At 41.0% G+C, this 22516-nt stretch overlaps 1 pseudogene across 1 annotated transcript; it reads right to left on the minus strand.

Annotated features, from left to right (window-relative positions):
• Window positions 1-7402: 7402 nt before the first annotated feature.
• On the minus strand, window positions 7403-21588 carry LOC310771249 (C-reactive protein pseudogene; annotated as a pseudogene). The gene is made up of 3 exons: window positions 21543-21588; window positions 8013-8115; window positions 7403-7916 (listed from the first exon to the last, which is right to left on the minus strand). The product of its transcript is annotated as a C-reactive protein pseudogene (transcript).
• Between the last annotated feature and the right edge of the window lie 928 nt (window positions 21589-22516).

Here is a 22516-nt window from a genome sequence, read left to right on the forward strand (position 1 = left end):
ACGTTACAGCATTTAATAACGTTAATTTTCGTGTAGCCGGTGCCAGCATATTTCGCCACTTTTTCTTCATCAAGGCCTCTGGACTTGCATACACAAGCTTGCAGCGTCCATGTCCTTGTCTTTATCATTCACCCCACCGATCTGCAACGCCTTGATTCCCAGATTAGAAGCCTCGCGTATCTGGTCCTCCATTAGCGCATTTAACGGCGACACAACAATACGTAGCTGTAGCTGTTCATAGCCATAGCTAGTAGCTAGCTCGGGAGCTATGCTTTGGAAAGACCAAAAGCTAATGGCTAGCCGCTGCAGCTGTTATACGTCATTGACAAAGACGCACTCTCTGATTGGCCGATCAAGGCAGGACTGATGTTGGCAGTCACGCCGTCACTCATTGGCTGCGGGGTGGCTGCGGGTCTGCGCGAGTCTTTCAATCGCCGCGGAAATCGATTTGAATGGCCCGTTCGCTAGACGATAGTGACTGGGAACTGAGAGAGCAGGTCACGTGGTGGCTGGGTTTACCTAGGCTACTTGCTGTCTACCAGCATGTCATGCACTCACTGGCTGTGACACAACAAGTAGTTTGTACAGAATAGGAAAGACAACAGCATTCACCAAACTCAAGACCCATCTCAGTGAGCTCAAATATCTGGCCCATTTTGGACTCTGCCAGCTTGGAAGAGTCTTTGCCAGTCGCAAGAGAATTTGCGCTTCTGCTTCACAGAAAAAAGAAAAAGGAAAATGGACTGATGTGCACAAACTTAGATGAAGGTTCATAATTGCATCAACAACATATGCAGCCTATGCAAATCTGCCACCAACAGAGGATGCATTTGCACAACATGTGCAAAGAGCAATGTATCAGACAGCGATATGGTGTCACAGTCACATGCCCAAACCCCTGTTATGGAGTCCTATCGGCAAGGGATGGATTGTCAGAGATGGAGCCATTAAACCAGTCCTATTTAGGAAACCCCCAGCACCTACAGAAGTGAGAGACATTACTTACTTGTATTGCAAAGATCCAAACTGTTGAGAGAGTGCAAAGTGCCAGTGCCTCTCTGTTGGCCTCCCCTGTACGGAGTTCTGCACCTGCTGCGCAAGGATGTCAAAATGTGTCCCCAAACATCTGAGGAACCTGACATTTGACATTCTAGTATCTATATACTTGACCTCTCACTGAAACACATCTTATGTATGCGCAGCAACAATGAAAGATCCAAATACTTCGGAAAAAGGTTACAATATGATACACAGAAGATGATTTTTTTTTTACATTGTGATAGCTTAATCTGACAAATGGACAATGATTCTAAGGATATATTAAACATGATTGTCTCCAGATAGACAGGCTGCCTACAGACTGAACAATATTTAGACAGTTTGTTTGCATCAGTCTTTTGCAAGCCTTACAATTGCAGTCCATGGAGTATAAGCTTGTGAATGTGCCCCAGACTCCCAAACACTGGCAAAATAATCTGGTAGGGTCATAATACGTTCAACAAAGGGCGGATACTGTATTTCATATTTGGATATTTGGACTTGAAACATGGCTGTGAAACATGTGTCCATATATACCAGGTCAAATGAGCAGTCACTTTTTATTCCTCTGTTCTGTTTTATTTTTGCCTTGGTTATTTTGTTTTCTAGTCTGTTCTCCTGTTTTCGTTTATGAAATGAAATGAAGCACTGAGATTTGGGGCTACCATAAAACAAATGTATTATGATTACTATTATACTTGTATTATTCCATCATGTCAAGACAGGAGATACTACTGATTTATAGTTTGGATGAATGTTCCAGTTTCAATAAAACTTCCAATATTTACACCTTGTATTTCTATGTTTTAGAGGCTTGTAATTTAGATCAACTTTATTTTATTGGGTTCCCCACATTCTGACTAGTTGGTGATGTAGTTCAGCTACCTGGTATTTCCCTCTCCAAATATGATGATCATCAGAGTGAGCATTCTTTTTTTTTTTCTTTTTTTTTCTTTTCCCCCCCCCCCCGATTTTTTTATCCCATTTTTATCCCCCATTAGTGCTCACTTGATTTCTCAATCCTGGTTGCTACTCCATCCTCTGCCGATCTGGGGAGAGCCGAGACTGGCTCCATGCTTCCTCCGAGACATGGGCAGTCAGCCAGCCGCTTCTTTTCACCTGACAGAGGAAGCTTCACCGGTAGGACATAGCACGTGGGAGGTTCACGCTATTCCAACCAGTTACCCTCCCTCTGAACAGGCGCCCTTAACGACCAGAGGAGGAACCACATTAGCAACCAGGATATTGCATGTTTTTGTGAAGGGGGTTCCTATATGAAGGAAACCCCCGGGAGGCACGGGGAGAACATGCAAACTCCACACAGAAAGGCCCTTTTGCCGACCCCACCCGGGCGGTGGGCACTCGAGGACATGCGGACGGGCACGCATTCCTTCAGCGTTCACCTCGTCCCAGGTGGGAATCGAACCCACGACCTTCGAGCTGTGAGGCGATAGTGTGAGCATTCTTAACTTATGGGCCACAGTACCCATCTGACCTCAAACACTACCGTCCCAACTCCAACATCCCCTTCATCGCCAAAACTCTTGAGAGGGTGGTTGCCGCCCAACTCCAGTCCCACCTCGACTCAAACAACCTCCACGAACCATTTCAATATGGTTTCCGCCCTAATCACAGCACTGAAACAGCCCTGGTAAAAATAACTAACGACTTCCTCCGTGCAGCTGACTCTGGACTCACCATCCTCATCCTCCTTGACCTCTCCGCTGCTTTCGATACCATCTCCCACCCACTACTTGGGGAGCACCTGGCGAACATCACTGGTGTTACACTTTCCTGGTTTGCATCCTACCTCACCGACAGACAACAGTTTGTCCAACTAGGGAACCACTCGTCCGGGTGTTCTGCCATTTGACCCAGGGGTCAGTATTGGGTCCACTCTTATTCATCACCTACCTCCTCCCCCTGGGTAAAATCCTCCGACACCATGGTGTCCAGTTTCACTGCTACGCCGATGAAACCCAGGTCTATATCTCCCCCAAACCCACCACCGCTCTTCCTCCCACCTCCCTCACCACCTGCCTCCAGGACATCAGGAGCTGGATGAGCAGTAACTTCCTGAATTTAAATGCCAGTAAAACCGAGGCTTTGCCCATCGGCTCCAAAATACATCCTGTCCAAAGCTCCTCATCCACACATTTGTTACATCCCAGATTTATTACTGCAGCTCTCTTCTCTCTGGCCTACCCACCAAATTGCTCAACAGACTCCAAATGCCTGGATCATCACCCGCACTAAATCATCTGACCACCTCACCCCTGTCCTCATTCAACTCCACTGGCTTCCCATTCACTACCGGATTGACTTCAAAAACCTTCTGCTCACTTACAAAGCCCTACACAACCTAGCACCCACCCATCTCTCTGACCTCCTCCAGGAATACACCCCTTCCCGCTCCCTACGCTCTTCCTCAGCTGGCCTCCTGACCGTCCCCCCCTCTCGCCTCAGTACCATTGGTGCTAGGGCCTTCAGCTGCTCTGCACCCAGACTCTGGAACTCCTTGCCATCACACATCCAACAGTCTGACTCCATCACCACATTCAAATCCCACCTCAAAACCCACCTGTTCAAATTGGCCTACTACCTTTAATCATATACAGCACTCAATCTGTTATTCGCCTGCCGTGTGTATCTCCTGTCTTTTCTTATATCTACGCTCGTCGTATTTTAATGATGCTGGTGTTTGCAATGCTTGTTTTTATGTATGATCTTTTAGAATGTTATGTCTCTTTTATGCACTGTACTGAGCTTGGGTGTTTTGAAAGGTGTCACCAAATAAAATGTATTATTAATAGTATTATGCCACTTAAAGAAATCTCATTTGCAATAGAACCATACGAGATATCGCCATACAACTACTGGTCAGTGTTCAATAGCACCCTAGACAATAGACCAATTATACGCCTACGTCACAATGACAACAAAGCAAGCTGCGTGCGCAACGTGTAGGCAGAAAACCGTCAGCCCAGCATTCACAGACAGTGAAAAAGCCCCGCTGTCAGGACTGCTCTATGCCCATCTGCAACACACAGTTATATTTTAGTTTTAAAATGCAGTTCTCAGCTTACTACCACAGCTTATCGCCTAGTGATAAGCAATGTTATGCATCGAAATTAACGTTGTTTAATGGGATATGTCTTACAGACCCATACGCACTGGCGCTGTCAATTGGCCAAGTAGTCATACATATCGTGCATTCCTTTATAACTGGGGATAGCGTAGATAATTATTCTGTAACTTGCAAAGATATATTGTTATGTTGATAATGCACACAACTCAATAATGACATTATGTAACGTTACTTGGTCGTTAACTAACCGAGCGATGTGGCTGAGCAGCCTACAGTTTCAGGCAGCTTACCTGATTATGAAGAGCACTGCAAAGTCGGGCATTTTTAACGATTTCCTCTTTCGGCTTGCAACCAAAGACACCTACGGTTAGCATTAAAAGCAAGGACTAAAGTTTTACCGAATCCCGTCAACTCATACTGCTTTTATGCTAACCGTAGGTGTCTTTGGTTGCAAGCCGAAAGAGGAAATCGTTAAAAATGCCCGACTTTGCAGTGCTCGCTCATTTCATATCAGGTAGTAGGCTGCTAGTAACAGCCACATCGCTCGGTTAGTTAACAACCAAGTAACGTTAAATAATGTCATTATTGAGTTGAACTGATTGGAACGAGGACATCATTAAAAATGCCCAACTTTGTAGTGCTCTTCATAATCAGGTAAGCTGCCTGTAGCTGTAGGCTGCTCAGCCACATCGCTCGGTTAGTTAACGACCAAGTAACGTTACATAATGTCATTATTGAGTTGTGTGCATTATCAACATAACAATATATCTTTGCAAGTTACAGAATAATTATCTACGCTATCCCCAGTTATAAAGGAATGCACGATATGTATTGCCGGCCACTATGCTTGGCCAATTGACAGCGCCAGTGCGTATGGGTCTGTAAGACATATCCCATTAAACAACGTTAATTTCGATGCATAACATTGCTTATCACTAGGCGATAAGCTGTGGTAGTAAGCCGAGAACTGCATTTTAAAACTAAAATATAACTGTGTGTTGCAGATGGGCATAGAGCAGTCCTGACAGCGGGGCTTTTTCACTGTCTGTGAATGCTGGGCTGACGGTTTTCTGCCTACACGTTGCGCGCGCAGCTCAATGTTGACAAGCTGTATAAGGGGTCTATTCAGTAATGGTATATTTTTAGGGTTTTCTTTTTTCTGATAAATGAGAGAAAAGTGATGGAGTCCTATGTTCCTATCACCACAAAGTACAATTTCCGCCTAAACTAAAGCTATGTTTACAGGACTATAATTCATTATCTTTTTAGGTAAATCATTTTCTGACTATTTGGTGATGTAGGGCAGCCACCTGGTTCATACCTCAGCAAATCTGATGAGGAAAAGAGTGAGCATTCTCAAGTTATGGGCTTTTATGCCACTTATTCCCCATTGGGAATGACATAATTTGACTGTTTCAGTGAAGAGGTAGTAGGCCTATGTCTAAAGAAATCTCATTTGCAATAGAACTGTACCAGATATCTCCATACAAGTACTGGTCAGTGTTCAATAGCACCCTAGACAATTCAGTAATGGTATATTTTTCAGGGATTTCAGTTTTTCTGATAAATGAGAGAAAAGTGATGGAGTCCTATGTTCCTATCACCACAAAGTACAATTTCCGCCTAAAGTAAAGCTAGATTTACAGGACTATAATTCATTATCTTTATAGGCAAATCATTTTCTGACTATCTGATGATGTAGGGCAGCCACCTGGTTCATACCTCAGCAAATCTGATGAGGAAAAGAGTGAGCATTCTCAAGTTATTGGCTTTTTTGTCATCTTTCCCCTATTCGGACTGGCCTAATTTGGCTCTTTTTCAGGGATTGGGGTAGTTCTAAAGAACAGCCAAAAAAACATTTTTTCCCCCAATTTTTTTTTTTTCAACAATCAATTTCATTAATGGGAGACCTTAAGGATAAGAAAAATCATTGTTGTCATTTGTTCTACCTCGGGTAGGGGTATCTCAAAATTTGAGGGCCCTTTCTGCTAGACTATTTTCCCCGTCCCCGTGAGTATGCCTGTTCGTCGCTGTTTTCTGCCTTTATCCTCGCTACTCAGCTGTCCTCCGAACGTCTTCTCCTTGAGAAAAATATCCGCAGCTTATAGCAGGGTAAAGCGCGAGTTTTTTTAAAAAGTCTTATCCACTTCTGACACCATGTATAATGAAGCAGACGGGAGACCATGGAGTTACGAGTGTCAACACTTTACTCCGCCAACTCGGAAGCCCCGTTCATAGTACAGTGCATTGTGGGTATTGTAGTCCCTACTGTTACACACCCCTGTACTAGAACTACAAGAGCCTCCACTAGAGGGGACTGTTGTGTCTAATTTTGATCCACAAAATTCAGCCAGACTGCTTTGACAGTCAAGGTGCAGTACCTATATAGGCTTTAAATCCTCTGTTAAAAAGTGGCTGAGGGAAGGACAGTCCTGTAGCCATTAAGTCTTCTCTCGTCTACTGAGAACATTCTCTCTCCCTTAGTTTTAATGCAGGGAAATTCTAAATGATTTTGATTAACTTGACAAATGTATTGATATACTGTAATTCTACTGTTATTCTGTTATGTGTATCTTTATAGTGTTGTTGTGCACTGGTCTGTTGATGTGTTTCTGTTGTTGGGAGTGCAGTTTTTTTTTAAGTATGTTTGTGATTGTCTTCTCCCGCCCAGGCAGGGACAACAGATGCAAATTAGCAAATAGTTATTTCTGGTGCAATATATTTATTGTGCATTGTCCCTGTCCAATAAACAATAAAGAGAAAGAGAAAGATATGACTGAGTGCACAACATCTAGGCTACTAACATTTGACATTTGATTTGTGCAAAATTAATGGAAAATTAGTGCAAATTAGTGCAAAATTAATGGAAACAAAGAACATAATCAGAGTGTAAAAATTGCCGGATTTAGCACGAGACTCGAGCACGAGGCTCGAACACGTTGCACATGGCACGAGGCTAATTTCCATCCGTAGTCCCCAAAACAAACAGGACATACGTGGACATACCTACATACAATACAATTACACACAAACAATACATACATACATACATGCAGCCGGCAGTAATGGTTTCTAAATATACTCAGATTTGCAACATGAAACATGAAACATTATTACTGTTTTGAACGAGTAATAAGGCACACTTCAATATTATACAGGTACAATCCATTTGTTGAAAAAAAGTACAGGGATTACAGTCCGAAACTACTCCAATACTGACGGCTGGGTTAGACAACATGCATGCTGTAACCAGGGAGACCACCGCTGACTAATTGACTAGGCTATTTCCTGCTTCTCTTCTACCAGGATTTCCCCTGTGATCTCAAACTCCAGCGCTCTCCAGTTGAAGATATTGCCTGGAGGGAAGATCCCATCATTCATGTATGAGTTGATCTGCTTGGGAGAGAGCACATTGTCCCACATGTGGAGATCAGAGATCATGCCAATGAAAGACTGGGAGGCGACAAAATCCCCACCGTAAGAGTCCTGCTCTTGTCCGAGGATGGTGATGGGAGGCCCGTAGATGGCCTGTCCAGAGATGATCCATCTTATGATGGTTGGTTTGCCGTCCACCCACACCTGAGCCACCCCCGTGTCGGCGCCCCAGGTGACACACATGGAGTGCCAGGCGTTTTTTTCGAAGGATACTGCATCGAACACTGCCTCGCTGTCCCGAACTTTAATTTCCACAGCGGAGCTTTCTTCCCTAATATAAATCTCAAAGGCATTGCTATGTGATGGAGTAGCCATAGAGATGAGTGAATAGCGTCTGCCGAGATCTGTGATGAATCTAAACAGATGGGCCAACAGTTAGAGATGGTTAATAAGAAACATTATGAAATAATATATGTGTGACCTTCAATTCTTCACTGATTATCACATTTACCTGAGGCAGACTGTCACATAGAGGAATGATGTTGAGGTTGTCAGGAGGTTGACACGATCTGTGTCGGTCTCTCTAGGAAAGACGAACATTTTGCCTGAGAGATCTGCACAGGGGAGAAAACCAAACCAACAAACGCAGGCCAGTCAGAGTTCAAGTGTCAGGAGAGCGAGCAAGGAAAGGTTTACAACTACACACACACACACATTCTGTGTGTGTGTAGTTGTAAACCTTTCCTTGCTTGTTCTGTGTGTGTGTGCAATATATCGTGATACTTTTTTCTGCGATACTGTATCGATACTTTATCGTATCGATATTTCCCATATCGATTTTTTTGCACAGCCGTGTGTTCAGTGACACAATAACAATACTTTTTATTTCAGTGCGTTCAGTAACACACTCAACACTCGGTAGTTTTGACTCAATTTGTCCACTAAGTTATCAATATAAAGTGTTGTACATATTATTAAACTACCTGGGTGGTACACAGTGTGTTGTATTCTTAGCTCTATTTTTTTTTATTTTTTGAGTAAATTATGTATTGGAATATATATCGCAATATATTTTGTATCGCAATGTATCGTGATACAATCGTATCGTGACCCATGTATCGTGATACGTATCATATCGTGAGGTCCTTGCCAGTACCCAGCCCTAGCGTGTAGTGGTAAACACTAAACAGAGAGGTGGGTAAACTATCCAAGGTGAGTAGTTTACCTTGTTTCCCCTCATTGATTGATAGGTGATCTGAAAATAGGTGAGTAAACTATCTTCCTGATTTAAAAGGGGTGTTTACCTGCGTTTACCCTCCACTACTACGCCCCTGAATACTGGTCCCCTGACCTCTGTCCCCCTTTGTATCTCATACTCCACTGCTTGTACTTCGCAATCTCTCCCCCCCGCTATCTGAGTTATCCTTAAACTTAAATAAAACTACCACGTCCAGCCCCGGTTTAATGCACAGGCTTACCGAGGCTAAGCCCCGGGCCCGCCGTCTTAGGGGGCCCGAGGCTCGGCGGTATATATTTTATTTTATTTTATTTTTTTACAGTGCACCTGAACGCAACATGCAAGATACCCGCTAAATAAGTGTCCAAATGTTCATGTCATTCTGGCCAATACTCCACTTCTGTTATAACATTTCAGTCTGGAATATGGAATATCTTTAAATAATCTTTATGACTAAAAAACTAAAAGTAATCTCATGTGTAAGAAATTACTGTTCTACATTGAGGAAGTTTGAAGTAAAAATGTAAATAATTAACTTGTTTGGTTTTGGATTTATTTAGCTTCAAGAGTGCATTTTTGTTCTTGTGTGACCCTCAACACAAGCTTTGAGAATCTCGAGCCACTTACTGATATATGCTTAAATACTTATGCTTAAATTAACCCACCCAGTGAGAAAAGGATCAAATATTGGTGGTTAAGACTGAATAATAACATCACAACTGTTAATTTAAAATGAGTTATTCCTCTAAATCTGGTTTTTTCGCGCCGGCGCCAGCCCTCGGCCCTCAGCAAAATGTGGCTGTCGGAGCCATTTAAGTTTGGTGTTGGCATGTCATATTATTTCGTTTAGATATCTTGCACTATTACTTTTTGGACACTTGGTGGCGGTCACGGGTAACACAGATAACAGGAGATCATTAGGCACAGGTGAAGTGGAGCTCACACAGTCCTCACCAGACAGACAGACAGACAGACAGACAGACAGACAGACAGGCAGGCAGGCAGGCAGGCAGGCAGGCAGGCAGGCAGGCAGACAGACAGACAGACAGACAGACAGACAGACCACAGACAAGAACAGCATTAGAAACTTGTACTGAAAACCAACTGGTATGCTAATCTCTCTACAATAAACCAGCCAACTAAACCACATATCACTGTCTGGAAAATCTGTTTCTTTATTGGGTCTGCGTAAGATCACTCAAACCAACCTACCTGTGTATTATGGCAAGTGAAATGGACATATAAGAAAATGCAAAATGGCCATAACAGTGGCCCTTGGTGAAAGGTAATTGGGGACGGACCCCTGGCATACTGAATGCTGAAGTAGGACTGGATGCATAATGGTGATATGAGACTAGAAATGGTCTTAGATGTTGGATATAGTGATAAGTGTCTAGTATTCCTGGTTTTAAAGGCTGCATTACAGTAAAGTGATGTAATTTCTTATCAGACTGTTTTAGCTGTTATTATTATTTTTATTTATTATTTCTTAGCTATTATTTCCACATTACTGATGATTATTATTTATAAAAAATCTCAGTATTTCTATTATGTGAAAGCACTAGTCATCCCTACAACATTGTCACAATATTGATAGTTGGTATTTGGTCAGTTGTTAATTTTGTTCTGTTTACATTTTTATTGTTATTGCACAGCTGTGTATTTAGTTAAGCAGAAGAGGAAAACCTGTGCCAATTTTATTTAACATGAGGTATTTAAGTTTTAATTTACATGTATTATGCAGCTGCCTGTTTTACACAGTCTTTGCACTTGATTTAGTTTTAATAAAAGTGCTTATTGTGACATCATACACATCGCTTTGAATATTAATTTAAAATGAGATATTCCTTTAAATATGGCTAAAAAACATCCAAACGTCCAAAAAACTATTTTTTTTGCTGCGTCGCCCGCAGCAGGGGGGGGGCCTTAGAAAATTAATAGCCCCGGGGCCCATGGTACTATTAATCCGGCCCTGACCACGTCTATTCGCATATTCAGAAAGGTGAACATACATAATAGAAACACAACATATCTGCTCACCTCTCACACCTTTGTAACAAGAATCTCCCCACAAATGTCTGCATGTCTGCCCAACCACAAGACCCTGTCACTGCTATTGTTGGTCTTGTATTTTGTTATGTCTTTGACTTATTTGTAGTTATTTGTTTGAACAAACAAAATGCACCAAATCACTCACAATAGTAGTATCAATATATTGGGTAAACAGAATTGAACAACAATGGTTGACTAACCTTGAGGTGCTGCGTAACATGTTGCCAACATCACCATCAGAAGTAAGAGCTTCTCCATCTGAGATTTAAAAAGTCAGAATTGCAATGCAGATAATATTGTATAATATAATATTATTAATATAATATAATAATAGAGTCGTAACATGACTAGTGTGAACTCACTCTAGCATTACGCTCATGGCATTTGGATCACATTGGCTGCATAATTGATCAGGCTTTGGCAATACTGAGGTGCCAAGTAACTATAGTGTTGCAATCTGTGCAATGAATTAATTAATTCTAGACAGTGGAGAGAAAAGGTCCAGAGTGCTCGGAAGTCCACAACACAACAGGTGTGATAAAGGTGCCCTGGCTCATGGAGAGCTCTGTAGACTTAAATGGAAACAAACTTGAAGAATCACACTATAAATCCAATTAATAATGGAATTTAATTCCTAGAGGTAGAGACAAATCTTACCTTGTGGCTTGGTTGTATCAGCTTCATGTGAATGATCTGGAATGCTTAAATTCAAGATGTTGGACCTCCTTTTATTTGTGAGCGAAGTAGGTTGTGGGCTATTGTTCTTTCAAAACGGTAGCCGGGCGACAATGTTTACAGGCCAGTAGAACCACATTGATTTCCGTGATCGTTTATTATACCAGAGATATCATATTTTTAGGTCACATCAAATATGAATTCCCAAGCATTTGATCCACTCTGGCCATAAATGAGGACGTCTAACAAGTATCAGGTAGCTTACATTAGTTGATCAGAGCACAATAGTGAAATTTAGGCCTACTGTTCATTCTTGGGGAATCTCCATATCCATATCTCCATATCCATATCTCCATGAATAAAGTGCACCACTCGTATCACTGCAACGCTTTCCAACATGGTGACTTTGTGAATACAAAACCTTCTCACAGCCTCAATGTGACAATATTGGATTATGACAAGAAAGAACACTGTCGCTCAATGATGGCCATTGATAAGAATTGTGTTCTTATCAGATTTTTCTTTTCTTTTCTCAGCTGAATGCCGTTGCAATGGCCTAATTTCTCCATGGGAAATAATATTTGCTGGCTTCATATATTATAGCCTGACTTTGTTGAACATGTGGACCTATTTTCTTCTCTTTGCCTTCGCTCTCTAGTGGAGCGGATAATATCAATATTTGAGAAGACACTGCATCAAAAACCTGCTTTCCGGGCAAGTAAATGACCGCATACAGATTCAATAATATGCGGACACTATGTGGTACTTTCCCCCACTTTGCCACAAAGTGCCACAAATACCTGCAAAGTGGATCTGTTTGCAGTTGTGCAAAGTCCCAGAAAGTAGGTTTTTCGTGCAGTGGGAATCAAATTGCAAATTATGATACCAGCATGAAATTTGGCTCGGTTGTTCTCCAGAGGTTTGTGATCAAATCTGCCCGATTAGTCTAGGGAATCTGTGAGAAAAAATGACCCAACCTTAAAATAATTGCAACAGAAATTATTGTTGTTGTATTCAGCTCTTGAAACCTTCCAATTTAACATACTGAAAATCCCAGAAAATCCCAGTAGTGGAACATTGTCAAAATTGGCATTGTCTCCACAAAGGAGCTTGGGCCCTATTCTCCCACAAGCCTTCGGCGCTAAAACGGGCCTTAAACGCAAAAAAACGTGCCTTGCGCCTGTTTTGGGACGATATCCGGTATTTAGATAGCTAAATACCGGCGTACTGCTATCTTCTGACCTGGCGTTAATTTAGCGCCTTGCGCCTTTGAAAAGCAGGCCTATTCAGTGTGGGCCAGTTGCTTGGAGCGCTCCCCTCTGGCTCTCTCCCTCCCCTCTGGCTCTCTCCTCTTTCACCCTTCTCTGTGTCACCTCTCTCCCTCTCTCCTCAGTCTGACAGGCACAATACCGACTGTCTCTGACTCCCTCGCTCAGAGTCCCATGACTCCCTCGCTCAGAGTCCCATAGAAAAAATAAGCTGTAACTTCACTGTAATGTGAATGTCCCAAGATGCATTGTGTTTCTCCATTTCGCTACTAAATAGCAACCAAATGAGCCGAAAACCTATATTGGGAGGATCTAAATAATGTGTAATGGTAAGACAACCTCCAATTGTAGAACATTTCAATATTGGACCAAATAAAACATCGAAATGAAAACACCACCCTATTTGAAACATATATGTCCTACTGGGGCTATAAATATCCCTTGTCGATTTAACGTGATTTAGATAAGTGACAGCGGAACGCGCTATGTCCGCTCCAATAACTTGGCCCTACTCCACATTTAGTTTTACAATAAAAACACATTTATGCAATGACTTTACATAATGTAGGCTATATTTATGTGCATCATCCTTCCTGCAGCAGGCGAGAGAAAATGATATCTTTCTGGACAAACTTTCACCAATCTAATAGGCTATATTTTTCTAGCTGATGCGTTTAGAACATTATTTTCACTTTGATCTTGCTATAGTGTAGCGTATTTACATGCTTGCAGTATTGAAACTGCAGTTAGATTGGTTTGAGAAGCATAATAATATGGAATAATAGCCTATAATGCAGACAGACAGACTGGATGAAGGGAGGGGGGGGGGGGGGCAGAGCGTTTGGCTTTCGTCTGGTTTTGCGGGATCACTGGAATTGGAGCTAAAAAGGCAAGCGTGCGATTCGTTTATTGCAGTTATCCAATGAGCATGACGGTGCATAATTTTACGCTTAAAAGGCGTGGTTGTAATGGTTGAGGCTGCGTCTAGCGCCAGCACGACGATATCAAGTGCGCTGGTCCACGCCCACTGATTTGAGCTGCGCCAGGCGATCGGCCTAGAAACAGCGCCGATGCAACGATCTATCTATTTCGGCTCATTTGGTTGCTATTTAGTAGCGAAATGGAGGACCCAATTGCATGCTGGGACAGGCCAGACAACTTACAACTTATTTTTCCTATATGGGAAGTGTGTTGTGCCTGTCTAAGCGAGGGAGTCAGAGAGAGAGAGAGAAGGGTGACAGAGAAGAGGCAGAAGAGCACTGGCGCACTGAATAGGCCTGGTTTCAGAGAGAGACAGAGAAGGGTGACAGGGGAGAGGCAGAAGAGCACTCCTTGACACTGGCGCACTGAATAGGCCTGCTTTTCAAAGGCGCAAAGCGCTAAATGTACGCCAGCTCGGAAGATAGCAGTACGCCGGTATTTAGCGCCGACACGCCCACTTTGGCCCATTCTGGGACTGCGCCACGCCCATTCGGCCTAAAGCGCATTTGGCAGCATAAAGCCATATTGATATCGTCCCAAAACAGGCGCAAGGCACGTTTTTTTGCGTTTAAGGCCCGTTTTAGCGCCGAAGGCCTGTGGGAGAATAGGGCCCTAAGTGTTCTCCATATCCGAAGGTTGGATAAGTTGACCACCATTTATAAAAAAACACGATTTCAGACGGCAGCCCGTTTTTATTGTCACGCGAACACATGCATGCGGCCACTACACACACTCATGCTGACGGTGGCCGGTGAAATATGTCCTCTGCATTTGACCCATCCAGGCTTGTCCTTTCCTCCAGGGGGCAGGCCAAGAGCAGTGGTCGCTATTGCTTTCCAGCACCCGGGGACCTTCATTGGACCATCATTGGACCAACTTCAGATGTTGTCGTCACTGGCGGATGACGATCTTCTGCATGTTTTTTAGTGGGGGGTTATGTACGGAGGAACCCCCTGGGGGGTACGGGGAGAACATGCAAACTCCACACAGAAAGGCCCTTTCCACGACATAGCCCACCTGGGCAGTAGGCACTGAAGATATGGGGGGGTCACAACTCCAGCGCCCACAGCATCCCAGGTGGGAATCAAACCCAGGACCTTCGAGCTGTGAGGCGACAGTGCTTACCACTGCACCACCGTTTATCGTCTGTTACCAGTGACAGTCATGTCTGTTACCATTCAAAGTAAGCACTTACTAGTTAGCTAATAGCTTACTAATAAGTATAGCTTAATAATAGCTTACTAGCTAGCACTTACTACTTATAATAGCAACTAAGCTTAACTAAGCACTAAAAAGTTTTATGGTACTAGGCTCGATTTCTAGGGTGGAGACTGGAGATGTCCTCTGTTCCCTACTTATACTCCCATCACTTATAAAGCCTCAGCCAGGCGGTAATGCAACATAAAAGATGCCAACTGCCATAAAACACCACAGAAGAAGGATTATTACATCACTGATGACATCACAATTGCTCAAGTGACATCACTGATGACATCACAATTGCTCAAGTGACATCACTGATGACATCACTGATATATGACAATCATGACATCACAATCGTGGCACACACACCGCCCGCCCACTTATGTTTCCTGTTAGGACCACTGCAAGGCATCAGTCTGCCAGAAAGCCATTAGAAGAAGAAGAAGACTTTCAGGAAAGACCAACAGAAGAGGAGAGGGGATGCCAACTATCACCAAAAATGCAGTGTGAACTGTACCAAAAAACAAATACCTCAGACCTTTGATGAAGAACATGGTTGTCCAAAGAAAAAGAGCAGACAGCTATTTAGAACAGAATAATGAGCAAATTGCACTTGGAGACCTAACTGTGAAAATTGAACAATAAATACCTTGGAAGGGGTGATCAAATAATCATTACAGAAATCAATATCAAACCAGAAGTGATTATATTCAAGCCGAAGGCCTCAAATATTTTGAGTGCATGTTTGCATGCATCTAGGAAGGACAATAATGATGTTGATGAAGAAAAAGTGGGTCTTGTGAAAACCGCTTCAGACTGGTAAAGACTGACATAAAAGATATCAAGATTCCCAGAGATGCATATCTCCCTCATGTGAAAATATATCATCTGCCAAAGGAAACGTGGAAACCCCTCAGTTCTCCTGAAAGAACTGTTTGCTGGCAAGAACTGTGAGTTAAACATAGCTGCAATAGGACAGGCCATGCGGGCAGCAAGGGGAAGGGCTCTCATCATGCCATTACAGATAGGACTTACAAATGCATCACCAATTTGGATCTAGATTTTTGGTGGAAACACTTGGTAACCTTGGATTCTGTTCCTCATATCAGGAGGTGAAAAAGTTGAGTCAAGTGCAGCTGCTTCTCAAGGAACATACCTCCCTGGCCATGTTCAAAGCCACTTCATTCAGTACATTGCTGATAATGTTGACCATAACATCAGAACCATTGATGGCCACAACACATTCCATGGTATGGGCATTATAGCTGGAGTTACACCAGAGAGCCAAACCAGTACCTCTGATAGCTGTGACATCATAGCAGCAGTTGGACACATCAATATCCACATGTGGAAATCAGAGACCGAGGATTGAGAATGCCACAGGTGAGTGATACTCATGAACATGGTACAACATGGAGTAGTCTCACCTTGGTGTAGACTAATGGGGATCCACAATAAACAATAAACTCATAGCAAAACTCAAAGATATCAAGAAGATATCAAGTAGGATCTAATTTCACCATTCAAATTGAAATTATAATCCACTAGGCATCTTGTGCACTACGCGGGCTAACAAACTATGGCAAGCACTTCAATATGCTCAAGGGTAGTGGGTATCACCCAAAATGTGTATGATTAACAAATACGAAGTTGTAGGTAGCTGACATTGTGAGAAACGCCATGTTGTATTACAACGACTACATACGTACATGAGAAAATAAAAATCTGTTCTACTTAGAGACACCTGGTGAACCATAGTGAAGCCGGTACCTATATCCATTACCTGAGCCCAGGTAATGTGGTACAGCAACACCCCAAGGACATACACGGCATTACACATAATAAACAAAGGAAATACATAATACCAGATCAAATTTGGCTCCTACATCATTACATTAATTATTCTGGTAGCATTGACAGTAAAAAGAAGTGGATATGCACATCTAGTTCCATTTGTGTTTGTGCTGGTTTCTCTGTGCTGTCTGTCTGTTTCTTTCTCCCTGTCCTGTTCAGGTGACTTTCCTTGCCCTGATCGGTGATTCAAAACAACCTCCAGGAAACACACATCGACTCATCCAGTAAGGTTTCCCACTCAAACACACACGACCAGGCAGCCACGGAGGATATTTGACAATTCCTGAGGACCAATACTGAAAGAACAAGATAAGCAACACAGCAGCTCGCTCTCTCTGTCTCATCTGATGCTCTTTTCAGGGACAAGATTTTAACACCCTTATTGCATAGATAATGCATGTATAAGACTGAAATATCAATTGTGTTTTGACTAAGGGGTCATAAGAATAATGTAAATCAATACGACGTTTGAGCTGTATAATGGGGAAGCACAACACGTGACGTGTGTGCCTCACAGGGCTGAAATTTGGTATGGAGGTCAAGTGTGTGTGTTTGTGTGAAGGTGTGTGTGTGAAGGTGTTCATGCCAGAAGCTCCTCTCCTCTGGAAGAGAAGCGTGTGGACTCAGTAACTGATGATCTATAATAATAATAAATAATAATGATTGGATTTATATAGCGCTTTTCTAGACACCCAAAGCACTTCACAGAAATCATTATTCATTCACACCATTCGTACCAGTGGTGGTAAGCTACGGGTGATGTAGCCACAGCTGCCCTGGGGAAGACTGACGGAAGCGTGGCAGCCATTTCGCGCCTACGGCCCCTCCGACCACCACCAACATTCATAGACATTCATACCCATTCATACGAATGGGTATCTGGCCTGGTTTCCCTGACTGCAGTTGAAACAAACAGGTTGGGTCTAAAAGGGGGATAGGCTCTGTGTGTTGGTGAGTCTCACCTATTGCACCGCTCAGACTCAGAGCCAACAGAGCACAGAGAAGACAAATAGTCAGCATGGTTTACAGTGATGAACTGGACTCCTGCAATGAAAATCTAAAATGGACCGCATTTACAGTATATAGCGCTTTTATCCAAAGCGCTTTACAATGTGCCTACATTCACCCATTCACACACCGAGGGTGGCCAGCTGCCACGCAGGGTGCTGGCCCAGCCATCGCGAGCAATTTGGGGTTCAGTGTCTTGCCCAAGGACACTTCGACATGCGGACTGGAGGAGAAATCTAACAATTATTAACTTGTGTGCAGTGTTGGGCAGTAACTTAGTTACTGTAATTCTATTACCTTTCCCAGTAACCAGTAATGTAAGGGATTACAAGTTCCAAAAACGAATTATATTACAGTTACTAATATAAGCAACTTCAAGTTACTCCATTACTTTCTCCAGCACTGGTACAGAGCTAAAACAAAGTGTGGAGATAGGTGTGGCTATGAGACTACTGCGTTGCCAGAACATGGTTAGTTTTTTGTCTTCGGTAGGCAAATAAATACAAAGTCTGCAGTTTGGCTGATTATTGACTCCTCCTGTAAGATTAATTACTGTTCCAATAAAGGATTCAGTTCTAAAAGGAGCTGCATGGCTAAACATACTGTACGTCACTTTTTTTGGAAGGTGGGGTAGCGAAAGTAATATAGTAACGAGTAACGTAACTAATTACTTTTGAAACCAAATAAGTAAAGTAATTGTATTCCTCTTTAAAGGAGTATTCAATAATAAGTAACTAATTACACTTCCTGAGTAACTTACACAACACTGCTCATGTGTAGCAGTGTTGGGCAAGTTACTTTCAAAATGTAATATACTGTACTACATATTACTAGTTACTTTCATTTGAAAGTAATACGTTACTTTACAATATTACTGTCTGTGTAGAGTATCTTGTTACTTATTACACTACTTTTGCATTACTTTCACCAAAACAACAGCAGCAGCAGAATGACATCGCTGCCCCGGAACCATCCGGAAAAATAATGTCAACCGTCTTGAAGTCAGTGTAAACCATCCAAAATTCTAAATGTTGCCCTTTTCCTTTGTTATTGTCATCTATAGTGGTTATTAGCATACAAGCACAGTTTGATTAGGAAATGATTGTATCTTTATTTATGTGCTTTGATTTAAAAGAAAAATAGTAAAAAAAGTAACTCAATTTGTAACTTGTGTTACTTGACAAAGTAACTTGTATCATGACATATTAATTAATAAAATGGAGAGATATGGGATTAGGGGAATAGTACTACAATGGGTGAGAAGTTATTTGAGTAGCAGGAAACAATTTGTGAAGTTGGGGGAGTCTGTATCATCATGCTTGAACATTGCTTGTGGAGTCCCCCAGGGGTCAGTATTGGGTCCTAAACTGTTCATTTTGTATATAAATGATATGTGTGAGGTATCTAAAATATTGAAAATGGTGGTATTTGCAGATGATACAAATATTTTTTGTTCTGGAGCAAATTTACAGGAGCTATTGGACCAGGTCACTTGTGAATTGTATAAATTAAAAAGGTGGTTTGATATAAATAAATTGTCATTAAATTTAGCTAAGACAAAATTTATGATATTTAGTAATTATAAAATAGATAATCAAGTAAATATACAGATAGATGGTGTTGATATTGAAAGAGTGTTTGAAAACAAATTTCTTGGGGTGATAATAGATGATAAAATTAACTGGAAATCACATATTAAATATATACATAGTAAACTATCTAGAAGTATTTCAGTTTTGAGCAAAGCAAAGCAGGTTTTAGACTTGAAATCACTCCGCATGCTCTACTGTTCCCTGGTCTTACCATACTTAAATTATTGCTCAGAGATTTGTGGAAATACCTATAAAACTTCACTTCATGCAATAACCATCCTTCAAAAAAGAGCTATAAGGATAATAAACTATGCTGGATATCGTGATCATACTAACATACTTTTTCTAGATTCAAATCTTTTAAAATTAATGGAAATTATAGAATATAAAACTGCGATTATAATGTATAAAGCCAGGAATAATCAACTTCCTGGAAATATCCAGGCGATGTTCTCTGATAGAGAGGGGGGTTATTGCCTCAGGAGGGAGTTAAATTTAAAAACCCAAAGAGCTCGGACGACATTAAAATCATACTGTATCTCAGTATGTGGAGTAAAGCTATGGAACGGTATGGATGTGGAGCTACAGCAATGTTCAAGTGTGATCCAGTTCAAAAAGAAATATAAAAAATGCATTATTATGAGGTATAGGGAGGAAGAGTTATAGTAACAATATTGAGTTATATATAATCTGTGTATGGTGTATATTAATTTCTGGACGGTTGTATATTGTATATATTGTATTGTATTGTATATTGTAATGAAATATAATTATGAAAGTGATTATTGTGGTTATAATAATGATTATAATGATAATAATTATTAAGATATCCTATGTATATATATGTATATATATATATATGTGTACCGGTATATGTGCATATTCGGGTAATGCAATGTATATGCAGTGTAATTGTCAATTGTGTAATTATTTGAATTTGAGAATTATTGTCTCTGTTTTTGTTTATAATTGATTATTCGTTAATCATTTTTCTGTTGTATAGCTTGTTTATGTAAGAAGGGTAGGCGCTATAAGCTATAGCTTCAGCCTACACCTTTTCGGTCTATCAGCCTTGTGCTGCTTGTTTGTACTTTTTCGTTTTATTTTATGAAATGTTTTAATTGCCCATGACCGAAATAAATAAATAAATAAATAAATAAATAAATATAATATTACTGAAATCCTATAAGTAATCAGTTATATTACTGAGTTACTGCTAAAAGTAATATATTACATGTAATATGTTACTTTTGTAATGAGTTACCCCCCCCCCCCCCAACACTGGTGTGTAGTAATTGTGTGTGAAAGTAGCAGACTGGATGCAGTTATCCAAACACACTCCAACGAAAAAGTCCCCTCATCAAGATGCAGCATGTAACCCAAACGTCTCACCTGCTAGAATGAATATTTCAGCTGAGTGTCTGTAGGTTCTGCATAGCTGTGTAGAAAAGAGCACTTATACAGAAACAACAAGTAAACGCATATGAATATTAAATAATTATTTACTAGATAGTGATGACAGTTTTCTTCCAGTAACTTCAATTAATAGAACTGTCAATTCCAGTAACTTTCAGTTTGACTGTCAATATTGTTGACGTTTGACCTCTGTAACTGCTTTAGGATAAGTGTTTGATTTCCTGAAAACCTACTCATCGTTCTGACAATCCTGAATATTTGATAGCCTACTATTCAGATTTGTTTCCATCTAAAACTGTTTGTGTTCTGCTGAAGATGTTGCATCACTGAACACGTTATGTTCATGACATGAAGGCATAACGTGTTGCAAAGCTGTTAAGAGTGTTAGAATGGATTCTCTCTCCAGAGAAAAACCTTAAGTCATAGACAGTTATCAATTAAGTCTAGATTAGCTGGATAGTCACTAAACAGCATTTTAATCTGCCACTGATCGTTAGTGACAGATCAAATGCTTAGTCAAAATCAAACTGTGAAATCTCCCCTGCTCTGTCCACTTAGACCTTTAACAGGCATTATACAGATTATATCCACTGGGTGGAAGTGTTGTAAAATATATCATTTTGTCTGAAAGCTGACAAAAAACCAAGGAACCTATAAAGAAGAAAAAGACATCACTTACTTTTCAGAGCATGATGAAAAAAACTCATTTTGAAAAATCGATGTAAGTACAGCCTGGGTACCACACCTGTACTTACAGAGGAAGTACGGGGTACAAATAGTGAATTTACCCTGGAAGTACATGGTACCAAATCTGTACTTACAGGGTATTATCATAATTCATCATTTCCACCTCTGTATAATTCATAATTACATAACAAAATAGCTCAACTTGATGCTTCTTCCTGGGTTAATGGGCACATCTTATGTGACCCATCATGCTAATTTCCAGCTCTATATTGTATTATTAGTTTATTCTGGGGCTATAGAGTAGCTTTGCATGATTCACAGTTCAGAATTGATCTTGTATTGTCCCTTTATGATATTGTTGATATAATGTCACTCTAAAAAAAAACAATATTGTTATATTATATTTTCAAAATCACCCCAATCAAACTAATTTAATATCTCCTTAGAATGTGTATTGCCAAATTTTTTGCGAGTTTTTAAATAGCATACAATGTACTTCCTCCATCATATCATCATAAACCATCATCATAAACCATATTATAATATGCAGGGGCAGATGGACTGGAGTTTGATGTACCGTAAATTCCGGACTATAAGCCGCACCGGTGTATAAGCCGCACCTGCAAAGTTGACTATTTTTTTCTTATATAAGCCGCACCGGACTATAAGCTGCGGGTGTTTTAATGGTATTTTTTTTTTTTTTTTTTTTTTTTTTTTTTGTGTTTTAATGTTTAATTACCATATGTAAGGGTTCATGCACAGAGGGGATTGTCAGGAAAGAGATGGCTGTTTGAGGAAGCTCCCATTTATTAACATTTCAACAAAACAACATAACACAACACCACCTGTGTTGTTTTTTACAGTGCACACAGTGTCATACAGTGTCATACAGTGTGGTGAAAAGAGGGCAAGAGAGGAAATTAAAACTTATTATAGTTATATAGGCAATTATTGTGTCTGGCAATGGGAGTCTCATTGAGCCCCTATCCCAATACATAGACTTTTTTATCAAGAAATTGGTACCAGACCTGCCATCCTATTT

Source organism: Poromitra crassiceps (genome assembly GCF_964638095.1).
Source record: "Poromitra crassiceps genome assembly, contig: HAP1_SCAFFOLD_468, whole genome shotgun sequence".
Taxonomy (NCBI): Eukaryota; Metazoa; Chordata; class Actinopteri; order Beryciformes; family Melamphaidae; genus Poromitra; species Poromitra crassiceps.